This window comes from Oncorhynchus mykiss, chromosome 22 (genome assembly GCF_013265735.2).
Source record: "Oncorhynchus mykiss isolate Arlee chromosome 22, USDA_OmykA_1.1, whole genome shotgun sequence".
NCBI classification, from domain to species: Eukaryota; Metazoa; Chordata; class Actinopteri; order Salmoniformes; family Salmonidae; genus Oncorhynchus; species Oncorhynchus mykiss.
The window spans coordinates 40212336-40226343 of NC_048586.1; the positions used below are offsets into that span (position 1 = coordinate 40212336).

The window sequence follows — 14008 nt, forward strand, 5'->3', positions numbered from 1 at the left end:
GTACAGCTGATTAGCTGTCCTGACTCAAATATCTAGACCTCTTTAAACCATCCTACTACTCTTGTGAAATTACCATAGTACAATACTCTCATCACCCCACTGGAACTAAAAACTCCACACATTTTGGAATGTCTGTGTGCCCTTGACAATCGCTAATCAATATCCAAAAACAGCACACATTTAATTCAGAGAACCTGCACATCATCATCTCCCTTTTGTGGCACCAATGTGAGGGGTTATAGCAGGGGAAACAGTGCTGCAGTAGTTTAGTGTGTGATGCTGGAATAATGACAAGTGAACCTGGGGAGCTTTGCGTTCACATAGTCTTAAATAAGAGAACTGGTCCACGGAAATCAAGCGAACCGAACTCTCGAGGTCTGTGTGGTCTCGCTTTGGATCTGTTGGGGCAGTATGCGAATTGGAGTGTGTCTTGGGGATCCGGGAGGATGCTGTTGATGTGAGCCATTACCAGCCTTTCAAAGATTCATGGCTACTGACGTGAGTGCTACGGGCGGTAATCATTTAGGCAGGTTACCTTTGCTTCCTTGGGCACAGGGACTATTAGGGTCTGCTTGAAACATGTTGGTATTACAGACTCAGTCAGGGAGATGTTCAAAATGTCAGTGAAGACACTTGCCAGTTGGTCCGAGCATGCTTTGAGTACACGTCCTGGTAATCCATCTGTCCCCGTGGCTTTGTGAATGTTGAAGGTCTTTGTGAATGTTAAAGGTCTTGCTCACATCGGCTACCGAGAGCGTGATCATACAGTCATCCAGAACAGCTGGTGCTATCGTGCATGCTTCAGTGTTGCTCACCTCGAAGTGAGCATAAAAGGCATTCAGCTTGTGTCACTGGGCAGCTCGCGTCTGGGTGTCCCTTTGTAGTCTGTAATAGTTTTCAAGCCCTGCCACATCCGACGAAGGTCAGAGCCGATGTAGTAGGATTCAATCTTAAACCTGTATTGACACTTTGCTTGTTTGATGGTTTGTCTGAGGGCATAGCGGGATTTCTTATACGTGTCCGGATTAGTGTCCCGCTCCTTGAAAGCGTCAGGATTGGCCTTTAGCTCGATGCGGATGTTGCCTGTAATCCATGGCTTCTGGTTGGGATATGTACGTACGGTCGTTGTGGGGATGTTGTTGATGCACATATTGATGAAGCCAATGACAGGTGGTATACTCCTCAATGCCATTGGATGAATCCCAGAACATATTCCAGTCTGTGCTAGCAAAACAGTCCTGTAGCGTAGTATCGAGTATGGTGGCGACACAGTAAAGAGACTCAGAGAGAATGCCACCGAATCGCTTGTTCACAGCCTCTTGTGGAGTATTTTTCCAAGTTTTAACCCCACTGTCTGTGTGGGCAGTTTTACGGAGCAGGTGTTTCAATGCCATGACAGAGGGTATCACGTCTGCTGCAGACACAGTTGATGAGCTTATTTCTCGTGTCAGTTCTTCGAATGGGGCTAGGAGTGTGTTCATGTTTCAAACATGTTCTCATATGCCATTTGAAATGGCAGCAGCGGTATGAGAACCAGCACATTCTTGAGCAATACTGCTTTCCTCAGTACAAATCCTCGTCGACTCACTGTGCTGTCAGACTCACCATGCTCACGGGGCTGACATCGCTGGTCCAAATGTCAGCCGTGAAGCTGATAGCAGTGACGCCCATAGCAAGTAGCTCATGGATGTGTGTTTCAACAATACTGTGTAACTCTGGTAGGGTAACATCTGACAAGTAGCGCCTACTTGGTAGTGTGCCCTGGTGCTCAACCAGTCGGCGAAAGTCAACATCATCCACGACAGAGAATGGTTGATTGTCAAGGGCAATGAATTCCATTATCTTGGGGTTAATGGATTTCGCCTTTGCGTTGTCTTGCTCTTTCAAATGACTGCTCGACTTGAACTTGTTTAGCTTGTGTTCTGTGTAGTGCTGTATTTTTCCGTGGCGTCATTACTTCATCTACCTTCCTTTATAAACTTATGCACGTCAGCTTTGACATCGGTTTTGCAGTTCGGCGTTAAACTAGACATTGGGCCGATGTTGGCATTTTTGCTAATATCGTCCTATTTCGATATGCTTACCGATATATCGTGTATCCCTGATGAGTACAGTAATCCAGGTCTCCTCTCCCTAACCTCTAACATTTACCACAAATCTTTATGTTACGATGGGAATTAAAATGTCTCAAGACAGACATTCACTACTGCTATTGATATTTGTTAACACCAAATCTGTCTGCTATGTTTTACAATATATATTATAGAGGTTGTAGTTTGACCTGACTTGATAGATGGTGTAGTAGCTGTCTGCTCTCATTTTAAAGCAGCAATATGTCATTTTTGGGCTACCTGACCATATTCACATAGAAATGTGACATTCTAATGTCATTCTAATTGAAAGCAAATCTAGGAAGCATTAGATCTGTTCTTCAGTGAGCTCCAAAAGTATTGGGACAGTGATATTTTATGTTGTTGTTTTGTGTCTGTACTCCAACACTGCATTTGTAATGATACAATGACTGAGGTTAAGGTGCAGACCGTCAGCTTTAATTTGAGGGTATTTTCATCCATAACCGTTTAGAAATGGGGATCAAAACTATTCTGACAAATTCACATGTGTAGTAAAAAGTGAGGTATTTGGTCCCATATTGATAGCACGTAATGATTACATCAAGCTCTACACATTTGTTGGATTCATTTGCTGTTCAATGGTAAATAATGTATTGTGTCATTTATGAGTCACTTTTATTGTAAATAAGAATATAATATGTTTTCTAAACACTTCTACATTAATGCGAATGCTACCATGATTACGGATCATCCTGAATGAATCGTGAATAATGATGATGAGTGAGGAAGTTACAAACGTACAAATAACATACTCCCATGACATGCTACCTCTCACCATTACAATAACATGGGAGGTTGGCATTTTTGGGAGGTATGATATTTGTGCGTCTAACTTTCTCACTCATTATTCACGATTCATTCAGGATTATCTGCAATCATGTTAGCACCACGTTAATGTAGAAATTTATTCTATTCTTATTTACAATAAAAGTGTCGCCAAAATGACATTATTTACCATTCATTTCTATTGGTCACAAAATAATCTCAAACACAATGCAAAACAAACAGCAAATGCATCCAACAAAATTGTAGGTCACAAGCTCGATGTAGTCATTTCTATGAATATGGGACCAAATACACAACTTTTTACTATTTTAATTCACATATAAGGGAATTAGTTCCTTTGGTCCTCAAAAGCGGACAGACTATGTACAATGTGCTGTAATTTGTAAACGGTTCACCCGATATGAATGAAAATACCCTCACATTAAAGCTGACAGGTTGCACTTTAACCTCATAGTCATTGTATCATTTGAAATCCAAAGTGCTGGAGTACAGAGCCAAAACAACAACACATCTATCACTGTCCCATTACTTTAGGAGCTCACTGTATGTGTGCTGCTTTTATGCTTCCCAATTTTCAGTTTAGTTTTTGTACCTTTTTACTTTCATTTGGGACACCAGCTTCAAACAGCTGAAAATACAACATTTTTGGTTATGGAAAGATATTTCACAGTGGTTTAGATGGTACAATGATTCTCCACACCATGACTGCTTGTTTTGTCATATAAATTGACATGAGGCAAACTATTCACATTTTTGCAACTTGGAAATGGCAGAGCGATTTCTGCATATTGCACATTTTAAGTATCCAGTCTGTGTTTGCAGGTATGGCATGTGTGAGTTTGTGGTCATCTCCCCTGGGGCCAACTGGGAGGCAGTCATCAGTGAGTCCAAGTGCAACCTGCTCCTCAGCTCTGTCTCCATCTCTCTGGCCAACACAGGCTGGTAGGTGACAGTAGCTCCATCTCGCCTACCAAAACAGGCTGGCAGGTGACAGTAGCTCCATCTCGCCTACCAAAACAGGCTGGTAGGTGACAGTAGCTCCATCTCGCCTACCAAAACAGGCTGGCAGGTGACAGTAGCTCCATCTCGCCTACCAAAACAGACTGATAGGCGACAGTAGCTTCATTTCTCTGGCCAACACAGACTGGTAGGTGACCGTAGCTCCATCTCTGGCCAACACAGACTGGTAGGTGACCTTAGCTTCATCTCTCTGGCCAAAACAGGCTGGTAGGTGACAGTAGCTCCATCTCTCTGGCCAACACAGGCTGGTAGGTGACAGTAGCTCCATCTCTCTGGCCAACACAGGCTGGTAGGTGACAGTAGCTCCATCTCTCTGGCCAACACAGGCTGGTAGGTGACAGTAGCTCCATCTCTCTGGCCAACACAGGCTGGTAGGTGACAGTAGCTCCATCTCTCTGGCCAACACAGGCTGGTAGGTGACTGTTGCTCCATCTCTCTGGCCAACACAACTGGCAGGTGACAGTAGCTCCATCTCTCTGGCCAACACAGGCTGGTAGGTGACAGTTGCTCCATCTCTCTGGCCAACACAGACTGGTAGGTGACCATAGCTCCATCTCTCTGGCCAACACAGGCTGGTAGGTGACAGTAGCTCCATCTCTCTGGCCTACACAGACTGGTAGGTGACAGTAGCTCCATCTCTCTGGCCAACACAGGCTGGTAGGTGACAGTAGCTCCATCTCTCTGGCCAACACAGGCTGGTAGGTGACAGTAGCTCCATCTCTCTGGCCAACACAGGCTGGTAGGTGACAGTAGCTCCATCTCTCTGGCCAACACAGGCTGGTAGGTGACTGTTGCTCCATCTCTCTGGCCAACACAACTGGCAGGTGACAGTAGCTCCATCTCTCTGGCCAACACAGGCTGGTAGGTGACAGTTGCTCCATCTCTCTGGCCAACACAGACTGGTAGGTGACCATAGCTCCATCTCTCTGGCCAACACAGGCTGGTAGGTGACAGTAGCTCCATCTCTCTGGCCTACACAGACTGGTAGGTGACAGTAGCTCCATCTCTCTGGCCAACACAGGCTGGTAGGTGACAGTAGCTCCATCTCTCTGGCCAACACAGACTGGTAGGTGACCGTAGCTCCATCTCTCTGGCCAACACAGACTGGTAGGTGACCGTAGCTCCATCTCTCTGGCCAATGCAGACTGGTAGGTGACCGTAGCTCCATCTCTCTGGCCAACACAGACTGGTAGGTGACCGAAGCTCCATCTCTCTGGCCTACACAGACTGGTAGGTGACAGTAGCTCCATCTCTCTGGCCAACACAGACTGGTAGGTGACAGTAGCTTCATCTCTCTGGCCAACACAGACTGGTAGGTGACCTTAGCTTCATCTCTCTGGCCAATGCAGACTCGTAGGTGACCGTAGCTCCATCTCTCTGGCCTACACAGACTGGTAGGTGACCATAGCTCCATCTCTCTGGCCAACACAGACTGGTAGGTGACCTTAGCTTCATCTCTCTGGCCAACACAGACTGGTAGGTGACCATAGCTCCATCTCTCTGGCCAACACAGACTGGTAGGTGACCTTAGCTTCATCTCTCTGGCCAACACAGACTAGTAGGTGACCGTAGCTCCATCTCTCTGGCCTAGACAGACTGGTAGGTGACCATAGCTCCATCTCTCTGGCCAACACAGGCTGGTAGGTGACAGTAGCTCCATCTCTCTGGCCAACACAGGCTGGTAGGTGACAGTAGCTCCATCTCTTTGGCCAACACAGACTGGTAGGTGACAGTAGCTTCATCTCTCTGGCCAACACAGACTGGTAGATGACCGTAGCTCCATCTCTCTGGCCAACACAGACTGGTAGGTGACCTTAGTTTCATCTCTCTGGCCAACACAGACTGGTAGGTGACCTTAGCTTCATCTCTCTGGCCAACACAGACTGGTAGGTGACCGTAGCTCCATCTCTCTGGCCAACACAGACTGGTAGGTGACCGTAGCTCCATCTCGCCTACCAAAACAGACTGGTAGGTGACCGTAGCAACAGTGAATACTGTATTCAGCTAATATTATATTCCTGTCTCTTTGGGAACAGTAACTGCTATAAGTCACAGTTATACAGCAACTGTTTATGTTCTTTTGGAAAATCAAGTTCAAATTTGTTACAGAATTTGCTTTGACAAATTTAAGAAGAGCTGATACTGCCAATGATAGCTAATCATGAATCTATGCTGAGGTTCCTACACATTCACACAGCTAGTTGCAACATTCTCTTTGTGTGTGTTTCTGTATAATGTCACAAGCCATGTTTTAAAATAGCAACACTGTGGGAAGTAAGTACAGCCCTCCGTGGCATCACTATTGCGGTAGGTCAGCTGGTATCCATGGCAACACTGGGCTGAATGGAAGATGGTAGCAGTAGATCTGTAGCTCTGTGGCTCTGTAGCAAGGTCATCTGGTTTCACTGTCTCTCTGGGAGTTTACTGTGTGGCAGAGAGACATTAACAACACATGGTTAGAGTAAGAGGAAGCATGTATCAGATCATCAGCACGTAGCTTCATGAGCACGTGTTCTGTCACTGATGCATGTATCATTTATTACAAATAATGTTGTTTTGTGACTGCAAATTAGAGAAAGTATGACATACTTTTGAATAGAATAATATTCAAGGTCAGTATGTGGGTGGAAAAAAGTATGAAAATGTATGTGCTCATTACTGAAAGTCGCTCTGCATAAGAGCGTCTGCTAGATGACTGACGTAAATGTAAAAAATGGAACAAAGCTTATGATTAAATTATTTACTTGTTCAATCCACTAGGTGGCGTATGTTTTGTCTGTAGTTCCTCTACTGTGCACCAGGTGCTGCTGTGTAGCTGTGGTGGTAGAATAGGGTTGTGGAGGGAGTTACAGGATTTCAGTCCTGTGGCTGCTCTTCCACATGGATACCAGAGATTCCTGGCATGTCTCTAAAGTCAATTCAAAATCAAACGTCATCTGTGGTGCAGGTCCAAATGTATGCCTCAATCCCAAACCAATTGAAAGATTAGTCAAATCGGGAATCTTTCTATAGCTGGATCTTAACTGCCGATGGCATGTGACTAACTCATCTTGACACAAGAACAGAGAGTAGTTACAGTAGCCACAGGATTTCAACGTGTGGCTGCTCTCCCACAAAACATCAACGTTTGAAGTGACCTTCCCTTTTTTAAAGTCCTCTATTTCCCCTGTGGATGCCGTACAGCCAGGTGCCGATGTTTGTTCAGGTCCAGCAGAAGTGGAGGAGGATGTACCATGGGGAGTGCCAGGGACCGGGGGCGCGTACAGACCTTGAGATGGTCCACCTCCGCAAGGTGCCCAGACAATACAACCACCTCTCAGGCCTGCTGGACATCTTTAAGTCCAAGACGGTGAGTATGGAAGGACCTGGTCTAATTGACTTCATGCCTAACATGAACCTTTTAGCTCTTTCACATGGGTCACCCCAGACTAACTGTAGGTCCAGTTTCCCTGAATGAGAGTAAGCCTAGTGTTTGACTAAGATTCACTTTCAAAGGCGAATCTTCATTAAGTATGTTTTTTGTTGTTGTCCAGCACTAGGCTGAACCTTTGTCTGGGTACCCAGCCCCCTGATAGATATGATGGATAGCACAAGATATTACATAACCTTGTCTCTATTTATGTTTCTATTTCCTCTGTTGTTCTTCAGGTCTGTCCCCTGTCTCCTCGTCCTCCCATCAACATCGCTATCCGCTTCACGTACGTCCTGCAGGACTGGCAGCAGTACTCCTGGCCTCAGCTGCCCCCAGGTACACACAACAACCACTCAGCCCACGAAACAGGAAGGAATGTGTCTAGTTATTCGTGCCGCTAACTCCGGCACACTTATATACCAGAGTCGATGTGGGTTTGAATCCAGCCCAGTCGCACTCCTACCTTACCTGTCTGCTTTTATAAAACCACATCCTATCTGTTCAGTAAAACCACATCCTATCTGTTCAGTAAAACCACATCCTATCTGTTGAGTAAAACCACATCCTATCTGTTCAGTAAAACCACATCCTATCTGTTCAGTAAAACCACATCCTATCTGTTCAGTAAAACCACATCCTATCTGTTGAGTAAAACCACATCCTATCTGTTCAGTAAAACCACATCCTATCTGTTCAGTAAAACCACATCCTATATGTTCAGTAAAACCACATTCTATCTGTTCAGTAAAACCACATCCTATCTGTTCAGTAAAACCACATCCTGTCTGTTCAGTAAAACCACATCCTATATGTTCAGTAAAACCACATCCTATCTGTTCAGTAAAACCACAAAATATGAAACAGGAAGGAGGGCAACTGATATATCAAGTCAGAAATCTAGAAGGTGCTAGACATACAGTGGGGTCTGAGGTTATTGACACTCTTCATAAAGATGAGAAAAAATGACCGAATAAAATAAATCATAAAAATACTGACCTATATTGTATGCAAAAAAAAAAAGTGGAAATGATATAATTGCATATTAATACAATTGCTCAGAGAAAAATATATTGTTTAACAAATAATACTTTTTCTCTCTCAACAAGGGAGGGGTCAAAATGATTGACACCCCTGTTTTCAGTACCTTTCAATAGCTCACCTTGTGAGGATAATGGTACTCAGCCTTTTTCTCAAATGTTTAATGAGTTGGAGAACACATTAGGAGGGATCTTAGACCATTCCTCCTTACATAATCCTTCCAGATGCTTGATATCATTCGTCTGCTCTTATGGACGGCCCTCCTCAATTCAAACCACAGGTTTTCAATGGGTTTCAAGTCCAGAGACTGAGATGGCCATTGCAAAATGTGTTATTTTGTGGTCAATTAACCATTTCTTTGTGGATTTTGATGTGTGCTTGGGGTTATTGTCTTGCTGGAAGATCCACTTGCGTCCAATTTTAGCCTCCTGGCAGAGGCAAGCAGGTTTTTGGCTAAAATATCCTGGTACTCTGTAAATTTCAATGACGCTGTTGACAAGGGCCCCAGGACCGGTGGAAGCAAAATAGCATACATTATAGCTCAGTATTTTAATTATTCAGTTTATACAGTCATCATTATCAAGGGTGTCAATAATTTCGTACCCCACAGGGCGTTTTGGAAGCTTTGGTCGTTCACCGCCTACGTGCTCGTGACCAACATTTTAGCAAACTGATATAATCCACTCACTCTCTCTTTGCTCCAAATTCAATAGTGGATGGTTCTTCCCACAGTTATATTAAGTGCTGCTCTCCGGGGTACATTTTAGTGTTGCAAATAGATGCTTGAATCTTTGAGTGGTGCAGGGAAGGCGGTACAAGGTCGGAGGTCAGAGAGCTTTTTAAACGGCTCACACAAACTGACAATATTTCTGCTCCTCTTGAATGGGACCTGAGAGGAATGGCAGTGGGTGGAGGGTCAATTTGAGGTTTTTATATTTGACACAAGAGTATATTTGGTCCTTTAGTTTGTACTGTTATGAATTTGCCTGCCTTCAAGGCATTGAGGATGAAAAAGCATAGGAAGTGTTCACAGTTTTGGTTCTTCTTGCTACCTCTAAGGGAAAGTATTGGAAGTTGAATCAAAGTCATGATTGAACTGTAAAAGGTGAAAGTGTGTTTTTTGTGTGTGTTTTTTTCCGTTGCCTCCAGACTTCGACGGTCTCCTCAGAGGGGAGGTAGGAGGGGTGGAGTTTGGGAAGCTGCAGTTCGGAGCGTGTGAGGATCCAATCAGGTAGGACTGATGTAGCCATGACGACATGTCAAAGCATGCTTGATTTAGAGATTTATCTCATTGTTCACGTGTATTCTTGACGTCTTTGGCATGAGCCTTTAATTCATTATTGACCAAACTGTAGCTTATAGTGAGACGTTTATAAAGCAAAACAAACAAATTTGTATTTTCTTTCATTGTTGTCTCAGTGAGCTTCACCTATTGACCACCTGGCCCCACCCGACAGAAGGTATCATGGTGGATAACGACGTGTACTCGTGAGTGTCAACCACCACACTCCCTCCCTCCCCTCTGACCTGCTGGTTGACACACATTGATGGAACATCTTAACAGCCTGAGATACGATCTATCAAAAACATTGTTTGTCCTCTTACCAAATGACAGCAAATATAGAGGTGTCATTTTCAATAAATAGAATCACTATCCTGGTTGAGCTTATAAAGCAAGTGGGCATTGAGGTAGATGGAGAGAAAGAAAGAACATCCAGGTCAGTAAAACAAGTTCTCCATACCTTTGGAACACTGAAAGGTTGTTCCCCATATTAATATCCTGTGTGCCAGACAGTGTAGGTGTTGAGAGGGCGATTGTGGAGGAGGTGTGTGGGAGAGGATATAACAAGTACCTCAGCCCCAGCAACACCGCTCGCTCGTTCAACTGCATTAAAGCTGAAATTAATTCATGCCGAATGATTTTACGCTTTTCAGTTTAGTGATGAAATGGTGCTCGGTGAGCCATCGCTTCATATTAACGGTGTTTTTCTTCAAGTCCCTCCATCCTAAATGTGCTTGAGCTCCATTGTATAAAGAGTTTCTTTTGAAGGGAGTCAGAGATTTCTGCACCTGGATGCAGAAACATTTAGATTAGCCTGTCAAAAACAAGATGGTCCTCTTTCAAAGACTGTTTTTGGGGTTTATTTTGCTGGCTGTATTTATTGGTGAATCCCCTTAGGGTGTTCTGGGGTAGAAATGTTAGATATAATATTTTGGGGTTTTAGAGAAGATGTGACTTGCCTCGGGTCAACTTGTCAACTGAAATGGTACCCTCCCTGACTGACTGACTGGCTGGGTAATATATATTATATGGCAACTGATACTCAGTGGTTCTTATTTCAAGGATCCAAAATAAAGCAAAAAGTCAATAGATAATTATCAGGTAATTACTTTCCACTATATAGTCTCTAAATGAACGCCAGGTCAATATCTGGTTGTAAAGTAAACCACAATAACAATGACTCTTCTCTTCCCGTCAGAGCCCCATGTTTAATAGCCTATATTCAAGCCTAATCTTTACAATAATGGTAAATGTGAACCACTGATCTGATCCAGGGCCAGTTTACCTCCCTCCCCTGTGTGGTCTGACCTTATGTGCTCTCTGTGCGACCTCACTGTGACCTGGACCCACTCCAGGCCCCTCATTTGTCAGTCCGAGTCAGGAGCACAGACAACCCCACGTGCTTGCTCGGTTAGTTAGACCCCCCTCACAGAAATGACTGATCCTATATTATAGAAATCCTATAGAATATTATGAATGTCCATGTAACGTGGTTGAAAATGCTCCCTCATCCATCAGATGTATACAAAGGGAGTTCCAAAGGCTCACTCAGATGTTGACTTACTCAGTGTCAAATTTGATGGACAAAAAAAAGCTTTTAGAATTTGAAATAAACGTCATCTTCTGGTTGTCACTTGCTACCACATCCACAAAGTCAAAATTGGCTATATCTTAAAAATGTATGAAAGTAAAAATGTCTGCATAGTGCATCTTTAAGGTTAGGGTTAGGCAAACGGTTAGCAGTTTGGTTAAGGTTAGGGGTTTAGGTTAGGAGTAGGTCTAAAATCACATTTTAAGAAGATAAATTGTAGAAATAAGCGGGTTTTATGACTTTGTGGCTATGGTAACTAGTGATGATCTCATCTTCTCCATCCCAGGTGACTTCCTGACAGAGTTCTTTAGGCTGTGCTCCAAGAAGGAGTCAGAGGAGATTCTGGGAAGAGGTCCATTTGAGGAGGAAGGTAATGTGTTCTATGGCTACTGGGGTGTATCTCAATAGTCTTAACATCTCTTTCTTTAATTTTCCAACATCAAATTTTATTAGTAACATGCGCTGAATACAACAGATGTAGTACAGTGAAATGCTTACTTACGAGCCCCTAACCAACAATGCAGTTTAAAAAAATACAAATAAGAAATAAAGGTAACAAGTAATTAAAGAGCAGCAGTAAAATAACAATAGCGAGGCTATATACAGAGTCAATGTGCGGGGGTACTGATTAGTCGAGGTAATTGAGGTAATATGTACATGTAGGTAGAGTTATTAAATTGACTATGCATAAATGATAACAACAGAGAGTAGCAGTGGTGTAAAAGGGTGGGAGGGGCAATGCAAATAGTCTGGGTAGCCATTTGATTAGATGTTCAGGAGTCTTATGGCTTGGGGGTAAGAGCTGTTAAGAAGCCTCTTGGACCAAGACTTTGCGCTCCGGTACTGCTTGCCTTGCGGAAGCAGAGAGAACAGTCTATGACTAGGGTGGCTGGAGACTTTGACAATGTTTAGAGCCTTCCTCTGACACCGCCTGGTATAGAGGCCCTGGATGGCAGGAAGCTTGGCCCCAGTGATGTTCTGGGCTGTGCGCACTACCCTCTGTAGTGCCTTGTGGTCGGAGGCCGAGCAGTTGCTACACCAGGCAGTGATGCTCTCGATGGTGCAGATGTAGAACCTTTTGAGGATCTGAGGACCCATGCGAAATATTTTCAGTCTCCTGAGGGGGAATAGGTTTTGTTGTGCCCTCTTCACGACTGTCTTGGTGTGCACGGACCATGTTAGTTTGTTGGTGATGTGGACACCAATATGGTGTATTCCCTAGGGGGATTTGTGCAGACGTCAGTGCAGAGGATGGGAAGTAGAAGCCACTCTGGACTCTTGGCTTGTTGTTTGCTTGTGAAGGGAGAATTACGCTCTCTTCTCAGTCAGAGCCCACCCTCACACCCTCCCTGTGAATGGCTTCTCTGTCCCTCCCCCTCCACTCTCTCCTCATTAGACGACATCAGCCCTGTCTAAACTGACGGAGCCCACAGCCGTGCCCATCCCCAAGCTGTCTGTCTCCAACATGGTGCACAGCGCCCGCTAACGCTAACGCCGCCACCGCCGCATTGACGAATCACCGCTCAGAAATGACGTGCTCAACTCTATACTGCTGGTGAGAGAGAGCAGGCATGACAACGGACACACAGACACACACACACTCTTACCTTCTAAAGGCATATGGTGATTTAGGCTGGCTGACATCATACTACACAAGAGGAGAGCAGGAGAGTCTTCAGCCAGACTCCTCAGTTACTGGCCCTGCTGTGTGAACAGCTTCTTGATCAGCCGTGAAGCTATTGCTCAAGCAGTACCTTATTCCCTACTTGCTCACACTGCCATTGGCCTAGACCAGGTTTTCCCAAACCATTGGTCTAGCCCCCCCCCCCCCCCCCCCCCCCCCAGCACACGTTTTATTGTTTACCCTAGCACTACACAGCTGATTGAAATCTCAACATCATCAAGCTTTGTGTAGTGCTGGGGTAGGACCGAGTTTAGGAAACCCTGTGTTAGAGGCTCAGTGGTAAGTCAGACAGTTGTTAGATAAAACATTCAAATCAGACGCTCGGTTCATAGCAGGATTGTTCCTTCAGAGATGTTTTGTGTCAAGGTAAGGAAATGGATGTTCCCATGTACGAGAGTATGTAAGCTTATATTTGTGTGTGTATGGTGTCAGTATCTCTTCCCAGACGCAGCCACAGGTAAACAGTCATCAGAGAACAGCGAGAGAAAGGCTGCTCCATCACACACCGACGGGGAACCAGAAGAGAAGGATTCTGACGACTATGTAGGTCTGCTGTCTGTGCTTTACCACCCTATCACTGTGTCCCACTGCACTCCAGGGCTGTGTTCAGTAGTCACTGTGTCACACTGCACTCCAGGGCTGTGTTCAGTAGTCACTGTGTCACACTGCACTCCAGGGCTGTGTTCAGTAGTTATGCCATTGGAGAAACATTTTGAAATACTTGAACTTGTCTGATTAAACTCAGAAATACAATTTCCAATTGTCAAGAAAATGTCAGAAAAAAAGATTTGATTAGTGTCATTTTCTGCAATACTGTGTGATGATTGTACTCCCCCACCCCCCTCAGAGCCTGTACAACCAGCCGAAGTCTGCTCCTAGTAACAGTGTAGCGTACCTCCTGGCTCTGTGTCTGGTTAACTTCTACCTTGGAGGGGTCCGGGCCGTGGCTCACCTCTGGCAGAAGTTTGTCCTGGGGATGAGATACCGTTGGGAGAACAACGACCTCGTCTATGGGTGAGAAGAACCAGATTTTAGCTAGATTGATTGATTGTTACTCTTTCTA

General features: G+C 44.6%; 1 pseudogene; it reads left to right on the forward strand.

The window, feature by feature from the left end:
* Window positions 1–3684: 3684 nt before the first annotated feature.
* LOC110502148 overlaps window positions 3685–14008 on the forward strand; it is a 47447-nt pseudogene continuing 37123 nt past the window's right edge.